The sequence below is a fragment of the Anabrus simplex genome, chromosome 1 (genome assembly GCF_040414725.1).
Source record: "Anabrus simplex isolate iqAnaSimp1 chromosome 1, ASM4041472v1, whole genome shotgun sequence".
Classification (NCBI taxonomy): Eukaryota; Metazoa; Arthropoda; class Insecta; order Orthoptera; family Tettigoniidae; genus Anabrus; species Anabrus simplex.
In genome coordinates this window covers 882,014,435-882,040,582 of record NC_090265.1, presented here as the reverse complement: position 1 = coordinate 882,040,582, position 26,148 = coordinate 882,014,435, and the positions used below count along the sequence as shown (strand labels likewise).

The 26,148-nt window shown below is 40.2% G+C and overlaps 1 protein-coding gene across 3 annotated transcripts in view; it reads left to right on the top strand.

Annotated features, from left to right (window-relative positions):
* The first annotated feature begins 23,822 nt into the window (after nucleotides 1-23,822).
* Nucleotides 23,823-26,148, top strand: part of LOC136857679 (nucleolar pre-ribosomal-associated protein 1) — a 404,999-nt gene continuing 402,673 nt past the window's right edge. For all 3 annotated transcript variants that reach the window (XM_067136526.2, XM_067136527.2, XM_067136525.2), the window contains exon 1: nucleotides 23,823-24,034. The gene's annotated coding sequence lies outside the window, so the exon portion shown is untranslated. The remainder of the gene's footprint in view (nucleotides 24,035-26,148) is intronic.

The following is a 26,148-nucleotide window of genomic DNA, read 5'->3' as shown; positions in this document are numbered from 1 at the left end:
GGGCGACATTTTAAGTGGCCTATTATTTGCTCTATACTTAAAGGATTTAGAAGGTGTCGTGCTTCGCGATGCAAGAATATTACTTTATGCGGATGATATAGCCATTTATTCTTCTCATGAAAGTCTGGAAGTCTGCAGAACTCATATCACTCGAGCATTAACTGTTGCTAAAGCATGGTTAAATGAGCATGGTTTGGAACTTTCCTCTACTAAAAATGTGGCCATGATTTTCACGCATAAACGCAGTATAATACAGACTCTTTCAGAATTGCAGATATTACAATTCCGATCGTCCGGGTGCACAAGTATCTTGGTATATTTTTAGATAATAAACTGTCCTGGAATGCCTTTCAAAAAAGACTTAAAAATTTACTAATATATTGAAATTAACAATTCGGCGAAACTGGGGTGCTGATCCCGTAACGGCTTTATTACTTTATCGGCATACAATACGCTCGCACTTAGATTATGGATCCTTTTATTTTGATATCGCATCCTCCACTCTTATTCACAAGCTCAACGTAAGTCAACATCGAGCACTCCGATTATGTATAGGCGCTTTACCATCTACCCCAACTAATGCGTTACTTGTTGAAACATGTGACATGCCTTTCCACTATCGCCGTTTGTATTTAGCTTCTAAATTTTTACTGCCCCGAATGGCGCTAGCTATACATCCTATTCTACCCAAACTGCAATTAATGGAGAAATATCGTCAACGTTCTCGACAGCAATCACGAACTCCAGCCTTGTTAGACGCATTCAACTTGACGCGACAATATCATACTGGCATTCAACAAAATGCTTCGCTTCCATGTAATACAATGCCATACAATATTATGCACTACAAACCAAATATTGTAGTGTCTCAGCACATTTTCTTTAATAACAGCACAATGCAACTTTCTGAAATACCTCAACTAACACTTAAAATGGCAATAAACGATCTAAATCCTACTCTCACAATATATACAAACGGATCCAAACAACATGTAGGCACGGGAGCCGCATATTACATTCCGCAGTTACACGTCCTCGAGCAATACACACTTCCAAACTATGCCTCAATTTTTACTGCTGAGGCTTTCGCTATACGACAAGCTTTGATATACATAAAAAATAATCATATCTCCAAAGCGATCATTTTTACCGACTCCTTAAGTATACTTCAAAGTTTAATGCCACACAAGTCCTATACAAATTGGTATATCTGCAATATTCGACGCCTTTTATTTGAACTCGATGAAAATGGTGCTTTTTATTTGAACTCGATGAAAATGGTGCACGCCGATTATTAAACTTGCTGTTCAAGAAAAATGGCGGCACAATTGGACACAATCGGCGAAACTCAAAGGAAAATATTACTATCAGCTGCAACCAAGTATTGCTAGTCGCCCATGGTTTTCAATAAGAAAATATTCACGCAGACATATTACAACACTTATCAGGTTACGCTTTAATCACGCTCTGACTCCGGCTTATAAATTCAAATTAAAGTTAGTGGATTCACCCATGTGCCCATGTAATAATAATATGGCCGACATTAATCACATATTCTTTCAATGTTCCCATTTCGCCCTACATAGAAAACGTTTTTTCCCCACACTTTACGCTCGCAAAACGAACAAGTACCCACAACAGTCACTCGCCTCGTTCAACAGTCTGTACCTTCACTTGTTCTTGCTATTCAAGAATTTTTGGATAATTGTAACATTAAACTCTTAACTTCTTTTGACTAGAGAGTCCTATGAGCTTCTTAACTCGCATCCTCCTCTACATAACTGAAACTCAATCTCTTTGCTGTAACCTATGAAGACGTCACGTTCTCGACCTGTAACCCTAGTGTTTCTTGGGTGTTTCTACAAGTGTTAATCAACTCTATCAGTCATAAGTAAAACTCAGTATATATTTCTATTGAAGATTTGTGATAAAATAAGTGTTGCGACTGGGTAATGGCTTTTTAGCAGCGCGCAAGAAAATCCCAAGAAGAAGAAGAAGCTCTGAGCGATCAGCTGATGTAGGGCAAAACAAGGCGGTCTTCTATAAGAACAGCATTGCGGAGTGTTTTTAAATTACGATTTAAGCGTGCTTCTTATGATTAATTTATTTAAACTATCGAAGATGGTGATAAATGCAATTCCCTAGGCATATTTCCGTTCCTTTTTGTATGAAAAATGTTAAGTATAATTTTATATGTGTGATATTCTGATGTGTTTATGTATCAGTTAAGCGATGCGGTGACGTGAATAGGTCTCACACGTTGTTAACTTATTTTAGTTCTCCTAATTTCACAAGTTTAATTTTTCTCCGTAATATTCGTCTGAAATAGTTATTTTTAAAATATTTTCACAATGCTGCAAATAATAAACTCAACAAAACATGCCAATAACCTGCATTTCTAATAATGCCGATTTTATGCTGGTTAAGCCTTATAAATCAAGAAACGTGACCGATAATAACGCAATCGTCCCCACTGCACCTATAATAATTACGGTCAAATAAAGTTTGAAATTACCAATACCTAATGCAGGTGATAACCTCAAGGTTCTGTTATTAAAAAACAGCTGTCACCATCATCACACTTATTCACAGACCTTCAAATTTCGTTTACAGATGTACATTTAGGCATGATGATAGCTATTGTTTTACAGGGCCTAACATCTAGGTTATCAGCCACTATCATGCATGAACGCACAAAGAACAACCTAACATCTAAGTTAGCAGCCACTATCAGATATGAATAAGTACACACACACACACACACACACACACACACACACACACACACACCAAAAGTTGTTCAACTGTTCTATTATCCGCACACTTTATCTTGGTGCATTTACACCCTAGTGCTGAATCGGTCGACCTCGGCGATCTTCGAGATTCGTACTGGCAACCTTTGAAACACAAACTATGAATTGCTTAAGCATCGTTGTGTGACATCTGGCGTACACTTTACGTACTAGTACTGTTGTTGTTTACACAACAAAGCCAAAGTATAGAATTCATGCTAGGAACAAAATTTGCATCGAGAAATGTTTTATAATGTTATATAATGTGTATGTGATATAGTTGTTGGCTTAAGATGATAACGGTTTAGAAATTTCATATCAATCGATCATATTCTCGATTCAATTCAGATTCCATTTTCATTCAGTTGGCAGCACCAGGCAGCACTATCGATACCGGGACAGCTCCTCCCTACTCCTCACTCCGGACACAAATGCACAAAGATAAAGTATGCGGATAATAAATACTCAGGCTATATCAAATTATAACTTAGTTAAGCCTAATGAGATGTAACATTCACAAAACTATCCTTAAAAATGAACAATAAATAATTTACAATATGATAGAAGACAGGAAGCCATGTAGGCTACAACTCACCAAAACAGTTGCAGCCAGTTAATACACAAATGTATGATAGAACACAGGAAACAAATATTTACATATAAGTTATTCACCATTCTTCTCCAGGCTGAAGATCAGGAATGTTTTGAAAACCAGAGAACTGCATGTCTTCACAATACTGTCCTAAATCACTGATGATTGAACAATATGTACTTGTTCAATACACTTCTTACTTTCTTTCTGTCTCTTTTCTCATCTACCTTAGCACATTCATGTCGCATTCTGGAATTGGCATAACACTTCACAGTTAACTTAACCAAGTCCATTTCATGGCTCTGTGCTAGTTCTTGCTCAAGTAAATGGTCCTTCATACAATAAAACAAGGTTCAATTCACTGACCTCAACAAACTTCTTTGCTCCTTAGTACATTGATATTTGTGAGTACACTTTCAGTCAACGTACACAGCACTATCACATCTGTACACAGCACTATCACATCTTAGGGCACGATTAATCCCTCACCTCCAGAGTACATCTTCTCTTTGATTAAAGTGTAGTCTGTGTAGTTCTTTCTGGCACTCCTCAGAGCACTCAAGCATACTGCACATTAGACTCTTCTGTCCTCACCACAAATCCAGCAATATATGTCTCAACATCACTCACATATGGGAACAACTGTTCAAATGCTGGATGAGTACAGTAGTCATGATCAAAATCTCGAATGAGTGGGATATCTGCAACCCTATCCTGTGATACTGCGAGAATTGCATGACACTCTAAATCTGAGCTGGGCTCGGAGCTAGATACACTCAATATATTAATTTGATCCAAGGTACCGGTAATGCAGTTACTTGAATCTGCTCCTTTTACCACATGTTGAACCAGTAATCTTTTGTATGCAGCTTTAAACTGAGCAGCAGTAGGGTTATTGTTATTATCACCACCTCTCCTAATGGCACCTCCAAGTAGTACAATAACAAGTACCGGTATTTCAGTTTATGCTGCTCACTGGGTACTAAATACTTATAGAGGCCAAGGCAACTTCTTATGCACACCAATAATCCAAGAAATCCAGTCTTCTATCTTGAGTGGAGAACAGAAGAGTCTAATGAACTTGATGTTAATAGCTGTATGATTATGATTCTGCCTTGCTGAGGAAATCCTTTATAAAAACCTCTGTTGTGGGAGAGAATGTGCACTTATATCCCTTTTGTTCAAACTGTCAAATATGTTATTAAAAATTTCTACAAATTCAGCTGTAGCTTCACAATCTTCAAATAAATCATACCCTGAATTTTTCAAATACCTGAGTGCCTGAGCCACACTGTTACTCAAATTTGGGGCTGCTAATTTGACTTTCGCCTTTTCCGATTCCCAATTAATATGGCACTTATGAACCTTAGTAGCAAGCGTTAATCCCTCTTCTAGTTGTATTTCCACTAGTTTTCCTACATATGTCCATTATATGGCATTACCTTCACTGTTAAAAATTGTGCCCAAAGAAGCTAAAGAATTTCTCACCAATTTCAGCATGTGGCACACATCGAAAAATAAACACTGGCTCTTTCATCACTGGGTGCTCAAATGAGGTTTTCTCATTGGCTTGGTGAATATCCAGGCCGAGAAATTTTACCATTTACAAGTTGCTGGCTGCCCCATCAAACTTAAAACTGACTACATGAATACCAGTATCATGCAATATGGTCAGAGTAGTGGTTAGTAAATTTGCCTTATCTTCTCCTGACAAGCTATCAATTAAACAATAAGCTATGGGAACCTTCCAATGGTCGTTGATGGCATTTACCAGAAACACAAGGGCCTCCTTTGCTTCTGGGAGTGAACCATCATCAACATCAGCCCCCATGTCCACATAACCACAAGTGGCCTTTCCATCCCATTCTATCTTTTTCTGATGGACATTTCATCAATGATGAGGCTACAAAGGACATGTCCCGATATAATTAAAAATCATGTAAATATTTAGTTAATAAAAAATCTTGGTATTGTAAAGGTGGAACATTTGACCTAACCTTCAACGTATACAAAGGACAGGTTTACCTGTGGCATTACCTTCTTCCACTTTAAGCTTTAGAGCTTCTTTTTTTACCGAGCTCGATAGCTGCAGTCGCTTAAGTGCGGCCAGTATCCAGTATTCGGGAGATAGTGGGTTCGAACCCCACTGTCGGCAGCCCTGAAGATGGTTTTCCGTGGTTTCCCATTTTCATACCAGGCAAATGCTGGGGCTGTACTTTAATTAAAGCCACGGCCAATAGCAAAAAAAGCTTCTTTTGTGAAGCCAGGAGAGCTATCAACATGTATGTTGGTAGCATTTCCTAAGAGTGCGTGGATGAGGCAAGCATTCATTGAACACCTTTCTTACATAGTCGTAAATGTTTTCGGTGGATGGAGCATGCTGGTCAGTTGAATTATCATTACTATCAATTACCGGAAGTGAAGATTAAGTGCAAGGGGTGTTTCGACTTTTAGGTGGCTTACGATGCCTGGAATATTTGTTCAGATGTCATGGAAGTTCAAAAACAATCGGAACTGATCCTTTCAGAGGAATTGGATGGCTAAACCTCTCTTTGTCGAAGCAGTTAGGCTCAAAATGTTTTGAACAAAATTTACTAAATTTTGATGGCTGAAAACCCTCTCTCTTCATATTTATGGCCCATTTCTTCAGCAATTCGGGATCTGAAGGGAAACTGAAATAAGTGAATAACATAATCAGTTATGCTTAGAGGGTGATATCCACCAATTAATCCCACAATAACCCATTGTTAACCCCCTCCTCCAATATTTATATCTTACATTAAATAAATTATGATGTTACTTCATTTGAGTGGCTTGGGACATATTGGCCATCATCCCCTTATGCTCAGGTGTTTGTTGAATTTGTCTGGTAACCTAGTGTGTATAACTAGTTTTTAAGGTCTAGGATTCAGGTAGGGGCGGGGGGTTGCTTTAAACAAGGTACCATCCCGGCATTTTCCTGGAAGGAGTATTGGAAAACCCGGACATCCGGCTCAGCCGCGTGGTCATGGTGCGCGACTTACGGCTGTACTGTGAGGTCCAGAAATAAATTTATGCTACCAGGAAAAACGAGTATGTCAAAAAAGTTCTAAGCAAGATAAGTCTACCATGTAGTTATAAGTCAGAACTAAACTATATGTAGGCCTACTTAGGCCTAATATTTCATCTGGTCCCAACGGTACAAGTAAACATGTTAATAACATCTATGCGAAAAGAGTACAAGTCATTTTCTGCCTTATACTCGTTTTCCTTGGCAGCCTAGATACTGTATGAAATCAAGGCAGTGTCTTTTGAGTTACAGATTTTAATCCTTGCCCGTGAAAAGTTATCTTACTCCCCTTTTCAAATCTCTGACTGCAATGGTAAGCAGAGCAAGAGATGACAATTTTTGCTATATTCTTTCAGACTGATGTACTTCACTTATCACATAAACGAAAATACGTGTTTTTTTAATGTTTGTAACACATTGAAATTGCATAGAAAAAGCCTGGTTTGTCGACAATGAATCCTTGAAATCGCCCCGCTTACGCCGATGGCCCGCGCAATTTACGATAGGTGCCCAACATCAGCTGATTTGTATCTTGGCGCCACGTTCTGCTGGCAGCGCCCCCTCTATATGATTTTTCACGAGAGTTTAATCCTGATGTAAACAAATAGGCGGAGCACCTTGGCTTTGCACGTGGACACAGACGTAGTTGATTGGAGAAGCAACCGTCGCACTCACTGGACTGTATGCGAGCTCGAAGAAAATTAGTACGTCGCATTAATTTAATTTTATCTTAGTTTATTACATTTAGATAGTCTGAAAGAGAACGTAATCAAATTAAAATATGGTTGTCATATATACCGGTGTGTATCTATTTGTTTTTTTAATAAAACAGTGATTAAATAACGAGATTTGAAGGCAGAAGGCGTGGTGTAATGCAGGAAGTTTTCTCATAGTGAGGGAAAGTCCCAAGCTGTACAGTGTGGAGATAAGGTGTTGCATCTTGCAGCAGCTGTCAGTGTCAGTATTCACAGTGAGAGAAATGGAGCAAGAGGTAGGACCATCGCGTGTAGTGAAGCACAAAAGAGGAAAACCGCTCAGAAGTGACCATAGGCAGTGCGTTGTGAATGTTTTTAATAAAATAATTGACCAGAATCCAGGTTTAGCCGTAAAAGAGGTAGAGAAACTAAGTGCAGAGTTGTGTGGTGTGTCGGCTAGTTCGGTTCATAACATGCGGACAGAGTTTAGAAAGACAGGGAAATTAACAACGCCGGGAAAGGAACGTAAACGACCTCAAAGAGTCGAGAAGTACGACGATATCGTCAAAAGTGGTATTAGAAGGAAAATTCATGAATTCTTTTTTCGGAATGAACCACCTACTTTACGCAAAGTATTAGACAGTGTGAATAAAGATAAAACTTTACCCACCTTCAGTTTAACTACATTGTACAGACTTTTAAAGGACATAGGGTTCCAGTTTGTTAAAAGAGAACGTAAACCTGTGTTAATGGATAGGGAGGATATTGTATTGTGGAGACGGAAGTATTTGCGTGAAATTAGGAGATTGCAGAAGGTCGCAAAATTTATTACTTGGATGAAACGTGGCTTAACGAAGGACACGTAACTTCGAAAGTATGGGTTGATTCCACTGTTAAATCCAAGAAACAGGCCTTTGTTTCTGGACTTTCAACTGGCCTGAAGCAGCCGACTGGGAAAGGCAAAAGGCTTATCATTGTTCATGTAGGTAGTGACCCTGGTTTTGTGGAAGGTGGAGCTCTCGTGTTTGAATCTAAAACGACATGAAGAAATGACAGGAGACGTTTTTTTATCGTGGTTTTCGTCTATCCTACTGAAACTCGAACCCGGCAGCGTGATTGTAATGGACAATGCATCTTACCATTCTGTTAAAGTGTAACGAATCCCTACAATGGCAATGCGGAAAGACCAGATCATTGCCTGGCTCGACAGTCACCAAGTAGAATACAAGGCTGATATGGTCAAAGCAGAACTCATTGAAGGGGTGAGGTCAGTGCGAGACCAGTATGACAAATATATTTGCGACGAAAGAGCACAGAAAGCGGGCCACTGCGTACTACGACTTCCACCCTACCATTGCACTCTGAATCCCATTGAACAGATATGGAGTCAAGTGAAGGGTTACGTTGCGAGAAACAACACGACCTTCAAGCTACAAGACGTACGAGCTCTACTTGGCACAGCCCTTGAAAATGTGACAGCAGATAACTGGAAGGACTGCATTAGAAATGCAACGAAAGAAGAAGACCAGATGTGGGAGCTAGATGGCCTAACAGATGAAATTGTCGAGAGATTTATCATCACTGATAGCGGCCAGAGTAGTAGCGACTCATCAGACAGTGACAGTAATGAGAATGGAGGAGATACATCGTTTGATATGGAAGGAATTGAGCCCCTGCAGGACGACTAAGCAAGGTAAGCATATACAGTATGCATGGACTTCTTACTTTGTTAAGACCGCAACTGCCTGTGTATCTTGTCTTTTTGAGTTGTTTCTTTTCGATAGATGTTACAGAATTATCAACAGTTCCGTCTGACATGTCCAATCATGCTATATGCTCTATCAGGATAGGAACTCTACAACATAAGAAATATATATTTCAACTCGAAAGTTGGTATTCTATTAGGTTACAGTCTACCGGGCGGACATTTCAAATAGCTGTCCTAAGATAAATCTTCGTACGTGTGTAATTTTGTGCTCTAGCCTACGATAGCTTTCTTTAATATTCAGAAATGAATAAATAAATAACGTAGGCCCTAATCTTCAGCAGTAGATCTCCCTTCAGACCCCTCTGTTTAGTTTCGCACAGCTCAAAAACTGTTCCTCGTCTATTTTAGGTAATATGCGCAGCACTGTATGCCCGAACACGAGACGTTGACGGGGCGGAGGTCGATACTATACACGCTCAGCGAATCACAACTCTTTCTTTGGCTGAGGCGTGGACATGCCTTGTTTACATCAGGATTAAACTCTCGTGAAAAATCATATATCTATTTGTATGCTCGAAGTGCAAGCACAGGAAAACAAGACAATCGAAATGAGCTTCATCCATCTAATGATAGATAGCACCTCAGTCGAAAGCGAGAAGTAAGTCTCGTTCGCTCTGTCGTGCGGTGCGGTTGTACAGCGCGTGCGCTTGTATCGAGTCGGTTCTAGAGTGTTCTACTTAGTGCTTGCCGAGTGGTAGCGTGCAACACGTTGGTCGACATGGCTAGTGACAGTGGCGGAGGTGAAGAACCTGATCCTTTAGCTAATGATAATGTCGATCATGAAGAAACAGTGAAGACGAATCACCATTCTGCAACTATCTCTAAGAATTCCTCGGTGACTAATAATCATAAACCTTCTAATACTCCTAATTCGACTACTATACCCACTAACCATAATCTTGCTGCATATAACTACCCTACTAATCATCCGGGACCATATATTGTATTTGTGTCAGGTAAAAGTACGAATAACATTGGCAACCTACACCCAATGGCACTCGGAAGACTTCTACATGAAAATAATTTCCATGTTCATTCCATTCAACCCAAAGGGAGAAACAGGATTCAGGTCGTATTTCTATCTGCATTACATGCTAACTCATTTTTACAAAGTAAATTTCTTACCTCACATAACTTACATGCATTTATTCCTCACTCAAACCTATTTCGCATAGGTATAATTAGAGGAGTTGACAAAAATCTTACTGAACCTGACATATTAGCTCTAATCAAAAGTGATATTAAGGTCCATTCTGTACAACGGTTAAATCGTAAGACGGTCGAAGATGGGAAGGTCGTATACGTGCCGACTGGATCAGTCAAAGTAGTCTTTTGGGCGAAACATCTTCCCAAATATGTATCTATTTTTCAAGTTGTGTTAGAAGTGACTCCATTTATTTTTTCTCCAATTCTTTGTGGGAAATGCCAAAGATATGGTCACACTCTCAGAAATTGTCAGTCGTCCACTTTTAGATGCAAAAATTGTGCCTTAAACCACGCGACAGCTGATTGCCTATCTAATATAATACAATGTTTGCACTGTAATAAGCAACACGCATCAGGAGCGACTGACTGTGAGGTACACAAACGCCAAATTGAAATCAAAAAACTAATGTGCCTCGAGAATGTATCTTATTCTGAGGCTGCTTCACGTCTATACCCACAGACTATAGCCCCACAAGACACTCTTCAAAATTTTCCCCCCTTGCATACTCCTGCGACTACACCGGTTGTTGAAGCTCCGCGTAAGCGGAAGTTTACACAGGTTATTGTTAAAGATTTGCCACCCAAGCCGACTCCCGGATATGATCGTATGGGGCACATGCAAATTCTGCAGAACTATCAAATTCCTCGGCACGCAGCGATGCCAGCTCAGCACCACCCCGCTTCACATCCCCAGCAGACCCCAACTACATCGCGACAACCCTTAACGCAGCAAATGGTAAACGAAGCAGCTTTGACATCTCAACATGATATGCAAAAAGACCAAGTCATACAATGCTTACGTACGCTCATGTTGCTATTACCCCCATTACTTAAGGACCAACCGAATATGTTATCCATGATTGGACAATTCTGCGACAGCCTACAGTCCCTATTCTCTAAAGACAATGAAGATAATTCAATGGAATGCTAGAAGTATTCGGAATAAATACCATGAACTGAAAATATTAATAAAAGAAACATCCCCGGATATAGTACTCTTACAAGAAACATGGCTTGCGCCCGATAGAGTTTTTTCTATACCTTATTATCAAATTGAACGCATAGATGGCCCGGGGTATGATGGAGTAGCGTTTTTAATACATCAATCATTCACATATCAGCTATTTCATCCCCAATGTCAAATACCTAACGTATATGTACTTGGTATAATAATTAATAATATACATGTCATAAATATATATTGCCCACCTGACCAATATATATCATATAGACAATGGCAACAATTTTTCCAACAATTCCATGCCCAAAACCAGCTACTTATTTTAGGGGACATGAATATTCACCATACCCATTAGGGTTCCCAAGTGGACACACCTAGGGGAACTAACTTCTTAAACGCAATACAGCGAAGTAATCTCGTAATTCTCAATGATGGGTCACCGACCAGACTAACTCCCCCTGGAGCACCTCCAAGTGCAGTGGATATTTCATTATGCAGTTATACTATAGCATCCACAACTACTTGGCGTACATTGTGTGATACACATAGCAGTGATCATTATCCAATCTTTATAACTCATGGTTCCGGATCTATAATGAAAACCCCATTATCCAATCAAGTAATGAGTACAACACGCTCTTTACATAAGTTTGATCCCGAGACGTTCAAGGTTTTTATACTAAAACAGGTTGAAAATTATACAGTCGATGAGTTTAATTACAATCAGCTCTATCACATTATATATCAATATCTCGACTGTTATCACCCATTTAACCGAACACCCAATGCACACTACCCCAATATTGGTGGCCTCAGATGGTGGGATGATGAATGTCACCACCTCATTCTTAAAAGGAAACGCCTTTTTAAAATCTATCGGAAAACACTAAACTTAGTGAATTATATTCGCCTGAAACGCCATACTGCTACAATACGTCGCATTTTTCATCAAAAAAGGCGCACAGCTTGGAAAGCCTTTATCAATTCTTTCCATAAATATATATCCGTCACAAGATTGTGGAACGCGGTTAGAGCACTAGCGCGTGTCTCCACACAAATTACTAGACCTTTAATTCAGACAGATATTTTAGAACAATTCCTTTATTCCTTAACTCCCCATACGGTGGTCCCAAAGTTCGTCCCTAATTGTAACGATTCTCCACTATCGTCTTCAGTTTTGCTACAGAACATCACCCTACGTGAACTCACAGCAACGCTACAAAAATGTAACACATCCACAACTGGTCCGGACTACATTACTTACACAATGATAAAAGCACTCCCCAACCCGGCCTTACAAGCACTTGTTAATCACTACAATCACATACTACAAACCTCTACCCCTCCGGACGACTGGAATAAATTTTTCTTAATACCTATTCCGAAACCTCGGCTACCGTTGAATAATCATAAACATATTCGTGGAATTGTATTAGCCTCTTGCATACGCAAAGCATTTTTAAAAATACTCCTACAACGTTTTTTATGGTACCTAGAATACTATGAATTGGTTCCCAAATGCCAATATGCCTATTTTAAAGGTCGCAGTTCACAAGATGCCATTAATATACTAATAACTGACATATTACTTGCTAAAACAAGAAAATATCACACAATAGCCATCTTTCTGGACATACGGGGAGCGTTTGACTCAGTCCCATTGCATATGTTATGGGCCGCATTATCATCCAAAGGAATTTCTACTCCGTTCATCACCCTACTCCGAAACCTCCATATATATCGACAGCTCATAATCAAACACCCTGATGCACCCCCGATTTCACGTCAAGCTACAGATGGACTTCCACAGGGCGATATTTTTAGTAGCATATTATTTGCCTTGTATCTCTCAAACCTTGAACAACTTGTACTCCAACATGCACGTATCTTACTCTATGCTGATGATATAGTCATATATACATCAGGGAAGGGGGGACGAGCGTTGCTTCACGTCCGTAGGTGAAACCTTAAATTACCCTACACGTGTCCCCCGGGTGGTGCTAAGAAAGCAACGGCGAAGAGATGCGATCGAACTGTCTGAAAAGACCTCTCGGTCATAATGCACAGAGTAATAAAGAAACCGGTCCTTATCAGGACCCGGAAGTCTATAGCCGAAAAATCGGACCTTCAATTCGAATATGCCATCTTAACATCGAAGGCATCAGTAGAGCAAAATGTGAATGTCTAGCTAAAATTCTGAAAGATCAACAGATTGATGTCATTGCGCTACAAGAAACTCATACAGCCAATGAAATGCAGCTAAGAACAAGAGGCAAGATCCCAGGCTTCAAGTTAGTGGCTCACAATAATCACGAGATGTATGGCTTAGCTACCTATGTGAGAAACAATATTACCAACTACGCAGTAGTCGACTGTAGCTCAAGTGATGACATTTTCACTGTCACAATTAAAATGAATAATCTAACAATAATGAACGTATATAAGCCACCAAACACAAAGTGGCCCACTCCTCCTCTACCATCCTTACAACACCCAACCGTAATCATAGGAGACTTCAACAGTCATCACACATGTTGGGGCTATCAACAAAGTGATCTAAATGGGGAGGCAATTGTTGACTGGATGGATATGGAAAATCTTAAACTAATCTACGATGCTAAAGAGAAAGGAACCTTCTTCTCTGCCCGATGGGGTAAGGAATATACTCCAGATCTTTCCTTCATAACCCAATCCCAAAACTCTCCAAACCAGATACTTCGCTCAGTTCTCAACAATTTCCCTCATAGTCAACACCGGCCTGTCATACTCCGAATTGGCATGTATATTCCTGTCATTCGTTCTTATCCGAAACCTAGATGGAACTTTAAAAAAGCTAATTGGAAAAAATTTACAGAACAAACTGATGCAAATATAAGATGGATTAAGCCAACCTTTAATAATTATGACAGATTTGTTGGAGTTATAAAAGGTGCTGCTCGGCGCTGCATTCCAAGAGGATGCCGTAAAGAATATATTCCTGGATGGACTGCAGAGAGCGAGAGCCTTCTTAAAGAATTTGAGGAAAATGGCAACAATGAAACAGCCACAAAACTTATTCAATCACTGAATGACAATAGAAAACAAATCTGGATCGACACTGTGTCATCTCTTGATTTTACCCACTCAAGTAGAAAGGCCTGGTCTCTCATTAGAAAGCTTGACTCATCAAAGCCAGCTGGTGGACAGAAGCTGAGTGTTAACATAAACGATCTAGCCAAACACATGATCTCTATCTCAAAGATCAATAGAGATAAACAAGTTGTAAGGGAAATCCGGTCAGCACTGAAACATAAAAAGCAATTAGCAAAACAACAATCATCCCAATTCTCTTGCCCTTTCTCAAGAGAGGAAACCCTAGAAGGCATAAAGAACATAAAATCCGGGAAAGCAGCCGGTATAGACGGCATCTACCCAGAATTCCTACAACATCTTGGACCTGCAACAATCTCTTGGCTCACCAAATTCTTCTCCAATATTTTGGAGACAGGTAACCTTCCTTCATTATTCAAGAAGACTAAAGTAATATCGATCTTGAAACCCAACAAGGACCCTCTGAGAGTGGAAAGCTACAGACCCATTGCACTGCTAAGTGTTACTCTAAAGCTCCTGGAAAGACTAATATACAATAGGATTTCAGAAACCATCAATAATCTCCTTCCCACAGAACAAGCTGGCTTCAGACCTGGAAGAAATTGCGATGACCAAATTTTTGCTTTGACTTCTCATATTGAAAATGGATTTGAGAATCGGAAGATTAGTATGGCTGTCTTCTTAGACTTATCAGCAGCCTATGATACTGTTTGGCGAGAAGGGCTTCTGCTAAAACTTATCTCTGCCATCCCCTGTGTCAAGCTTACAAATCTCATTGGCAATATGATTAGCAACAGAAACTTTCAGATCTTCTCGGATGATGCAGTAAGCAAAATCTACAAACTGAATGATGGACTTCCACAAGGATCTGTTCTGGCACCCTTACTTTTCAACCTCTATACTGCTGACTTACCAGCAACTAAGTCCAGGAAATTTATTTACGCAGACGATATACTACTGGTTAGTCAAACACCAAGTTTTCCAGAAGCTGAACAAATACTTACAGCAGATCTAAAAAAACTAGACACATATTTCCAAAAATGGTGTCTTCGTCCAAACCTCCAAAAGACTGTTGCATCTGTGTTCCATCTCAGAAATAAATTTGCCAACTACAAGCCTTCAATAACAATCAGAAATCAATCCTTACAGCATTGTCCCTTCCCAAAATATTTAGGAGTCACATTAGACAGATCCCTAACATATAAGCATCATATTAACAACACAGCTGCCAAGATTAAAAGTCGGAATAATATCCTTCAAAAATTAGCCGGCACCTCTTGGGGCGCAAACAACCAAGTGTTGAGATCTACTGCTCTAGCCCTTTGCTATTCAGTTGCCGAATACTGCGCTTCAACTTGGCTGAACAGTGCTCATACTGCGAAGATTGATGCTCAACTAAATCAAGCAATGCGCATTATAACTGGTTGCATTCGCTCTACAAACGTGGCCTGGCTGCCTACACTCAGCAATATTCCACCGCCTTGCTTAAGAAGGTCTGAAGCTCTTCTAAAATTGTGGAAGAAGATCAGCCAGGACTCCAACCTCCCCGTTCATCAAGATATTAATCAATTTGCCCCTCCACGACTTAAGTCTAGATCTCCATCCTGGCGTGTTGCACTTACACTGGAAGAATCTGGGTTCTCCATCACGAACGCCTGGTTACATCAATGGCAACAGTCTTCTGTTCCCAATCAACATCTTGTGACCCTACCTCATGTTCAACCTCCCGGATTCCATCTACCCAGACGTCAATGGAGGACTATAAACAGGATTAGAGTCAATCAAGGAAGATGCGGCTATACTCTTTATAAATGGGGCTGGCAGAAGTCTCCTGGGTGTGATTGTGGAGCTACCTCACAGACCATCAACCATGTAATTGTCGAGTGTCCACAGAGAGCATTTCAAGGTCCTTTGGAGGACATTCATAACGCAACTGAGGAGGCCTTAAAATGGATCAATGGACTTGATTTGGAACTATAGGCTTCTGTTTGTATACATTGTGTATATATTGCATACTTATTTATACAATCTTTCTGTGTACATCATACGATAAATAAATAAATAAATAAATCAGGGAAGGATATTAATGGTGCCCGTAATACTATTACTAAAGTCATGCTTGAAGTACAGAACTGGTTAAATGACCATGGTTTATCAATATCTCCAACTAAGTGTACAACACTCATTTTTACGCAGAAACGGGTCTACAACACTGACCCATTAAAAGTGGCTTCCTATGAGATACCGATACATACATATCATAAATATCTCGGCATCATCCTAGATAATAAACTAAACTTTACTAGACATATCCAGTACCTCCGAAATATAGCAGATAATTATACAAAACTCCTCAAAGCTATAACACGACGATCATGGGGGGCAGACCCTACAACAGCCAAGACAGTATATTGCGCTACAATTCGCTCCAGATTAGATTATTGCGCTCATAGCATTGATATTGCTAATCCCGCAACACTGACTAAGCTAAATACCATACAACACAATGCATTACGTATTTGTTTTGGTGCACTAAAATCTACACCAACGAATGCTCTCCAAGTGGAAACGGGAGAACCACCACTCCATATACGTCGACAGTTCCTTACTTCCAAGTACCTAATACGACGTTTCATAACAGTTTCTCATCCTATTGTACCGAAACTCCAACTAATACATGAACGATATAACTCATATAATATCAGAGACAAAAGATCCCCTGCTCTAATAACAGTCTTCCAATATGTATCGACATTAACAAACAATATCATAAGGTGCGCCAAACTTCCCCATTATACAGTACCGTATGAGGTAGTACAATACCACACAGATACGCTCCAAGCTACAACTACTACTTTTGCATTCCTACAGTATCAAACCTCTATGTTTTTACCACCCTCGAAAAAAATCCGCTTATCATACTCTAACATTGGACATAATTTCTATACCGATGGATCTCGGAATTCATGCGGGGTAGGAGCAGCATTTTATTATGAACGAATACAACACATTGAACTATATAAACTCCACCCGGATTTCTCTATATTCACTGCAGAACTTATAGCGATCAGACAAACGCTCCTGTATATAAAAAACGCAGCAATCCCGAACGCTAATATCTTCACAGATTCTCTATCAGCATTACAATCGATCCAGTCTTCTAAATTCACGATGAACTGGTATGTTTATAATGTTAAGCAACTATTATATGACCTACATACTACTGGTACTCAGATTACAATTATATGGATTCCAGCTCATAAAAATATTCCCGGTAATGAAACAGCGGATAAAGCTGCCAAACAAGCATCACTCCTCAACACCCCTCCAATGACATTTATGACTCCAGTTACCGATATAATTCCACTACTAAAGCAACATCAAAAAGCAACATGGCAACAGTTCTGGAACGACACTGCAAGAATAAAAGGGAAATTCTATTACAGTATCCAACCCTCTCTGCCAATCAAACACTGGTATCAACGATCAACTTACACACGACGTCATATCATAACTATTATTAGGCTACGTTTCAACCACTCGCTTACGCCCATGTTAAAGTATCGTTTCAATATTGTCAGCCAACCGACATGTCAGTGTGGTTCAAATGAGGCGGATGCAAATCACCTCATTCTCCAATGTCAGTTATATCCTCAGGCTCGTACACGATTAATTGCATGTCTAATCCGTTTACGAATACCGCTTCCAACAAGTGTTGCTTGTCTTGTTTACAATCCGTCACCGGACATAATATACATATTAAACAAATATTTAGATGACACGGACATCATATTATAAACATACCATAAGATTCACGTTTCATCAATAGTTGTGTCACTTACATAGTCTTCATAACATTCCCGATTATGCCTAATTCGGTTTTGTTTAAGCTTTGTTATTATACAACTCTAGCACCACATGAACACAATGTTCGCCTTACTATTGTCATTTGTTGACTCTAGCACATGTGTACTACTGCGTTGTTCTTTTGTTAGCAAGATCCAGATTCAGTAGGTAAATTCTCTTTGGTAGGTAAGTTGCTCCTTGGTAGGTACGGTTTAGGGAACACATCATTAGTCATATCACACGTCATTGGTACGCTTACATTACACTTTGCGCGATATCTACCTTCCAACCCTCTATTTGTGTTATTCCATCCTTAATACTCGATCCTTTAGTTTTTGTGTTCTATCGTCTGTCCTTCCCAATTGTAGACCCGTTCCGTATGTCAAAGTAGAAGACGCCAAGGTGGGTCACTTCGGCGTGAAGATATAGTACCTTGTGTCCCCGTGCTTACTCCTATGTTACACCCACACGATGTAATTTTCCACCCATACCAGTGATCTTTGTCCTGTGTAATAAAGTCCTTCTTAGTCACCATAACTAACTGTTTCTGAGTGTTCTGCAGTGTTTCGTTTACAAAGTCTTGGAACTGGGTGTTAGTTATATACAGAGCCCAACCAAATATCAAGAAGAAGAAGAAGAAAGCGAGAAGTGGCTGAAAATCAGTCTATCCAACCCCGCACATCGGTGTCTAGCTCCGGGTAGCTACGTAGCGCTTGCGCGGAGGTGGTTGCACGCAAGCCAAAGTACCAGCTTATTTACACCCCCATGTAGTTTACCTCCCGCGTAGCTGCCAGCCAGTTTACCAACAGATGGTCGAACCGGCCCTTAATCTGTTTACCCTCCAGGGTTGGTTTTTCCCTCGGACTCAGCGAGGGATCCCACCTCTACCGCCTCAAGGGCATTATCCTGGAGCGTGAGATATTCGCCCAGGCGGCCTCACCTGCTATGCTGAACAGTGGCCTTGGTGGGGGATGGGAAGATTGGAAGGAATGGACAAGGAAGCGGCCGTGGAGGAAAAGTGAGGAAACCACTTCCAAGTTGGCTGAGGTGGGAATTGAACCCACCCCTACTCAGTTGACCTACCGAGGCTGAATGGACCCCGTTCCAGCCCTCGTACCACTTTTCAAATTTTGTGGCAGAGCCGGGAATCGAACCCGAGCCACAGAGGCGGACATACAAATTTAAGTGAGAAATTTGTATTTATCAGAACTTCCCAGTTTTGATGTCTAAGATGGGAAGCAGGTAGCAGGTGAGGCCGCCTGGGCGAGGTACTGGTCATTCTCCCGAGTTGTATCCCCCGATCCAGTGTCTCACGCTCCAGGACACTGCCCTTGAGGCCTCGCTGAGTCGGAAGGAAAAACAAACCCTGGAGGGTAAACAGATTAAGAAAAAAATGTATTTTTGTTAAGTATACTTTGTTTTCTATACTGCCTTTATGAATAATCATACTCCATTGTAAATAATAATAATAATAATAATAATAATAATAATAATAATAATAATAATAATAATAATAATAATAATAATAATAATTAATGACTTCGTCCTTTTTTCCGTAATCTATATCCTTTTAGGGGAACATTTAGTACGAAAATCTTTTGCCCGATGGCAACCCTGATGCTATTGCTCTTTGTTTTTGTAAACATTAACGGTTGAAGGTAGTGATGGGAATATCGAATGTTTTAAACTATCGGTAGACTACCGATTGTGAGGCTTGACTATCGAATGAAAACATTCGATAGTTTTCATTCGGTTTAAAATCGGTAGTAATAGCCTATACGTTTTGTACTGCGGTAGTACTAGTAACTAGTAATAAGTCATTTGCTAGTAACTACCGAAATGTGGATTGTTGTATTATACTACCGATTTGTATAGCATGTTTGTTTTGTTAATATAAGCGGAAATATAGAGACTACGACTAGTAACCAATGTTACACAATGTTCGAGTGAAGTAATTGGTAACTGAAATACGTTGGTCTATAAAATAAGATAAAATGTCCCGATTAAAGTAACTGTGGTCATTATGTTTCATTTTAAATAAAATGCATTTTTGTGTCCCTAACCACAAGTTAATGGATGTAAGATCGTCTGTTCATAAAATAACAAATGTTAGGTAATTTCAGACGAAGGTTATGTCCTTATTGTAATGACACCACATATTAAAGTAATATAAACACAGAAGTCCGCCTCTGTGGTGTAGTGGTTAGTGTGATTAGCTGCCACCCCCGGAGGCCCGGGTTCGATTCCCGGCTCTGCCACGAAATTTGAAAAGTGGTACGAGGGCTGGAACGGGGTCCACTCAGCCTCGGGAGGTCAACTGAGTAGAGGTGGGTTCGATTCCCACCTCAGCCATCCTGGAAGTGGTTTTCCGTGGTTTCCCACTTCTCCTCCAGGCGAATGCCGGGATGGTACCTAACTTAAGGCCACGGCCGCTTCCTTCCCTCTTCCTTACCTATCCCTTCCAATCTTCCCATCCCTCCACACGGCCCCTGTTCAGCATAGCAGGTGAGGCCGCCTGGGCGAGGTACTGGTCATCCTCCCCAGTTGTATCCCCCGACCAAGAGTCTGAAGCTCCAGGACACTGCCCTTGAGGCGGTAGAGGTGGGATCCCTCGCTAAGTCCGAGGGAAAAACCGAACCTGGAGGGTAAACAGATAATGATGATGATGATGATAAACACAGAAAACTAAATAAAAAGACAACATATTTTCCTAGGACCAAATATGGTGAATATAATAATTTTAAAATAATTCCATTCATGTAAGGTTACGTTCAATCATTAGAGATTCATGGTTCGTATATGGAAAGTATTTATATAAACTATAACATGATTATCCATTGACAAAGTGCACAATATTAAAATTGCATTTAGTGCTTCTCTTTCATCTTCACCAACAAAGTAAATCAGCAAAAATTCAAGATCTTGATGAGCATTTGGCATAGACTGCCTATGGAATGATAAATTTGACCTTGTACTGTGAAAGTTGTCCGCCTCTGTGGTGTACTGGTTAGTGTGATTAGCTGCCACTCCCGGAGGCCCTGGTTCGATTCCCGGCTCTGCCACGAAATTTGAAAGTGGTACGAGGGCTGGAACGGGGTCCACTCAGCCTCGGGAGGTCAACTGAGTAGAGGTGGGTTCGATTTCCTTGAAGTGGTTTTCCGTGGTTTCCCACTTCTCCGGGATGGTACCCAAGTTAAGGCTACAGCCGCTTCCTTCCCAGTTCCTTGTCTATCCCTTCCAATCTTCCCATCCCACCACAAGGCCCCTGTTCAGCATAGCAGGTGAGGTCGCCTGGACGAGGTAAGTCTCTGGTAAGACCCCAACTAGAGTATGGTTCCAGTGTATGGGACCCTCACAAGGATTACCTGATTCAAGAACTGGAAAAAATCCAAAGAAAAGCAGCTCGATTTGTTCTGGGTGATTTCCGACAAAAGAGTAGCGTTACAAAAATGTTGCAATGTTTGGTTTGGGAAAAATTGAGAGAAAGAAGACGAGCTGCTCGACTAAGTGGTATGTTCCGAGCTGTCAGTGGAGAGATGGCGTGGAATGACATTAGTAGACGAATAGGTTTGAATGGCATCTATAAAAGTAGGAAAGATCACAATATGAAGATAAAGTTGGAATTCAAGAGGACAAACTGGGGCAAATATTCATTTATAGGAAGGGGAGTTAGGGATTGGAATAACTTACCAAGGGAGATGTTCAATAAATTTCCAATTTCTTTGAAATCATTTCGGAAAAGGCTAGGAAAGCAACAGATAGGGAATCTGCCACCTGGGCGACTGCCCTAAATGCAGATCAGGATTGATTGATTGATTGATCCTCCCCAGTTGTATCCCTTGATCCAGAGTCTGAAGCTCCAGGACACTGCCTTTGAAGCGGTAGAGGTGGGTTCGTTCGCTGAGTCCGAGGGAAAAACCGACCCTGGAGGGTAAACAGATTACGATGCGATACTTCGAAAGTTGGCATAAAGCCGTGTTGGATGACTTGTTTAGCACCAAAAGATTGCTAATGACGCATGCGCGCCGGTCATATAATGAGGGAAGAACTGTTTTACCAGTTGCACGGAAGAAATAATTCCTTCAAACGGCTGCATAACTCACTAACGAAATATAAAACGGTAATAATTCTCCTTGATAAAACAATATTCCTATGTCGCTAAGAGGAAGACTCGAACCTGCATTCTCGCTATTTGCAGTTCGTTGCTTTAACCGTTGCGCTATCAGTGTTAATAAAAGCAAATACAGTAGAGACAATACACGACACTGAGCGAGATATCGAGGGACAGCTATTGGAGCTCACTCTAGCGGATAGACCTGAACGGTACTGATTCTGTCATAAGAGCACGTGTATTTTTGTGTGAAGTTTTTGGTGTTATTTATGCGTTTTCAGTGAGTTGTCATAATTAAATAGCGTGTGTCATTCCTTGATATCTCCTCTCAACATGAGGGGAAAGGTATGTGCTGTGTTTGGCTGCAGTACTAACGAAGTAGAGAAAAATGCGCTCGTTCTTCAGGTTCCCTCGTGACAAGAACATGTAAGTAATATTGTGTTTGCATATATATTCTTCCAGTGACAGAGATTTTTATAGTACTTCATAATCTTCTGACCTGCTCGACCCATGTTTTAACAGGCTTAAAATATAATACGCATATTTTATTGTATAGTGCAGCAGTTAACCTTCAATACCGATGTGTTGTTGTAGGTGTGATCTGTGGGTTTTGAAATGTCACAGAAGCGATTTGGATAAAGTGTACAAGAAAGAAGGGGCGTTACGCTTGTATAAGAATTATAAGATCTGTTCAGATCATTTCCAGGCCAGCGACTTTAGAAATCCTCGACTATACAGCCAAGGGTATGTTACATTTTTACTCTAATTGTACGTAAATATTCCTCAAAGCATCACTATCGACAACATTTTCAAACTTTTCTTTCTTTTATCCCTCTTCTCAGATTAAAGCCGGGATTTTATAGATTTTCTTTCTGTTAGTAGGCTTCATGTTAAGAGGAAAAATGTCCAGCTATTAAATGGTAATTCATTGCATCAAATGTGTAAGGAATGTGCCGATATTTTTATTGACAAGTGTCTTAATGTGATGATACATTGTTTTTAAATGAGGAAAAAGACAAATCCAACCGTAAGATTTCAGGCAGGTATGCTAAATCTAAAAAAGTAATGCTTAAATGAAAGATCAAGCTATTTCACAGCAGTCCATTTCACACCTTGTTTATATGTCTGATTTCAGTCTTTGAATAATAAACTTTTAAATAATTCTTCATTCATTTATCCAGAATTGCTTTAGCAACTTCGGAGTTAATATCTCAATACCACTGTCTTTCTAGACGTAATTTATTTATACATTTCCATTGATATTTGAATTTAGCGCGATTTGTTCAGGTCAAGTCACTAGGAGCGCCACCGTCGAATTGTCTCCCATTTTAGCAAGGCGAAATCCGTAAGTGTCGTGTATTGTCTCTACTGTATTTGATAAAAGGGAATCCTCATTAACTTTCTCACAAACCTTCATATAAGTAGGTAATTGCATTTTATTTTCATTAGAGACTTGGTTGATTACCGTCTTGAAATACACAGAAGCGGAGTGAATTGGCGCGTACACATATATGTTGAAAACTACCGCGGCCATTTTTATAATAAATGACTGACCACTTCGTGACTCAAGAGGTGGCGATTTTAGCGCTGGCTAGTGGAAACAATTGGAATTTGCGATCCGAATGAAAAACCGAATGCAAACGGAAACAATCGGTTGTAACGGTAGTTGACGACTATCGAATAATTCGGTACATCGGTAGTTTTCATTCGATAGTCCCATCACTAGTTGAAGGAGCATTTGATGTTTTTCAGTTCTTTAGTGTTAAATAAATACTTCATACGGTACTCCATTCGTATTTAGCCTACTGAGAGCAGAGAGTGGTTCTTAAATGTATTGAAGTTTTATTCATTTCTTAATACATTTCATTCAAATTGTGCGTTTTCGGTATATTCTGAATATGTTAGGTTATAACACGTGTTCTTGGTAAGTAAATATTCATTTCGGCAGTTATCAATGTGAACATTGCGAGTATATATCCGAAATTGTTGCGAGTCATTTCACATAAGGATCAAATTATACAATAAACTACTACAGAACAGCAAATTTGCCCGCTAAATAAAAATATTTGGTGGTGGTAAATGTTGTAATTATAAGTTTAGAATATAAAATGTACATAGCGTTTTGTTATACAGAATGATTTTTTGATCAAAATAACTTTTTTGTTGTACCTAATGATTTATTTGTTTTAGGCCTATATCATATAGCATTTAAGACTTATCCGATATCAAAATGAACGTTGTATACATGTAATTGATTTGATGAAAGAATAAGTATAATATACTGTACTTTATCTGAACATTTATCTCGGTAGTGCAGCTATTCCGATGTTTACAGATATAAAACTCTTGGTAGCAAGTTTGTAGTAATCGTTGATGTTACGTTGTACCATGCATGTTTGGTTACCTTTTCGGTAAAACTCGTACCTGGTGTGCGAAAGTGAGGTTATAGATCCAATATGGCGCGGCTTGGGTGACGTCTCTTAACATTCGCCAGGCTTGCCAATTTATGCATTCTTAGTGACAAGACCGTTGGGCTGGATTGGTTAGGTCTGGGGAGTGGCAAGACCATTGGGCTGGATGGGTCTAGGTCTGGGGAGAGACAAAACCATTGGTCTGGATTGTTTAGGTCTGGCTAGTGACTAGACCATTGGCCTGGGGGCGTCAGTCTCCAGGTTAGAGCCGCTTCCCTTAGGCCTCTAGTATCCCGTGTGACACCACCATTGGTCTGGATAGGTTAGTGACAAAACCATTGATCTGGATATGGTTCTCTTACCTTTAGCGAATATGGCAGCTCTGTACTTGCACACGATGCAAGCTCTGTCGGAGACAATGCGAATAGGAACACATCGCAAACATTGGCACACATTGGCGAACACAGCACATGGTCGCATTCAGCTGGTTTACATTGTTTCGGTTTTAATTCTGTTATATAAGTAAGAATACTTATTGAGGCGGGATGGTGGGTTTCTAGCAAGCATAAAGGAAGGATCTCTCCTTTCTGCTACTTAAAGTATCATTGCACATCATTTTTATATGATTTTTATCATCCCTAAGTCTGCACACCAGGTACGGAAGCAGCACCTGATTTTCTGTTGATAGCCTTCAGTATACTGGGTGTGAATGTATTTCTATGATTAACAGCTGTTCTAGTATGGATCTAGGATCAAGAAACAATCACATTGCGGTGAGCTGCATTTGAGCAACTCGCCTTCAGGTACTATAAGCAGGTTCTTTCTACTTTTATTATTGGCGCTTCACTTTAATCTTTCTTATCTGACCGAGCTCGATAGCTGCAGTCACTTAAGTGCGGCCGGTATCCACTATTCGGGAGATAGTAAGTTCGAACCCCACTGTCGGCAGCCCTGAAAATGGTTTTCCGTTGTTTCCCATTTTCACACCAGGCAATTGCTGGGACTGTACCTTAAGGCCACGGCCGCTTCCTTCCCACACCTAGCCCTTTCCTGTTCTATCGTCGCCATAAGACGTATCTGTGTCGGTGCGACGTAAAGCAACTAGCTTTCTTATCTGGCCTCCCTTGCTCCGTTGAGACTCCGGCAGTTTAAGTTTATGAGGCTTAGGGGGATTTTCTTTTTCATGCCCTTCATGGTCACTTTCTTCAAAGGGTCAGACTTAAATTTTTTTGACTTAGTTAGGCCTATCATCTAAAACTTTGTATAACGAAGTACTGTCCTGTAACAAAAATGTGTGACGGAAGTGTAACCTATCAATCATGCAGTCTGTGATGTAAAATATGGGTGGATGGCCAGATGCTGTTATCTAAGAACCGTGCAGGCTATGTCTTGCAGCTGGCGGTCATCTGAAAATAGCGACCGTTGATGGATGGCCATAACTGATAGACATAGTTCTGATAATTTGATTTTTCCCATACCGAGCTCGATACCTGCAGTCGCTTAAGTGCGGCCAGTATCCAGTACTCGGGAGATAGTAGGTTCGAACCCCACTATCGGCAGCCCTGAAGATGGTTTTCCGTGGTTTCCCATTTTCACACCAGGCAAATGCTAGGGCTGTACCTTAATT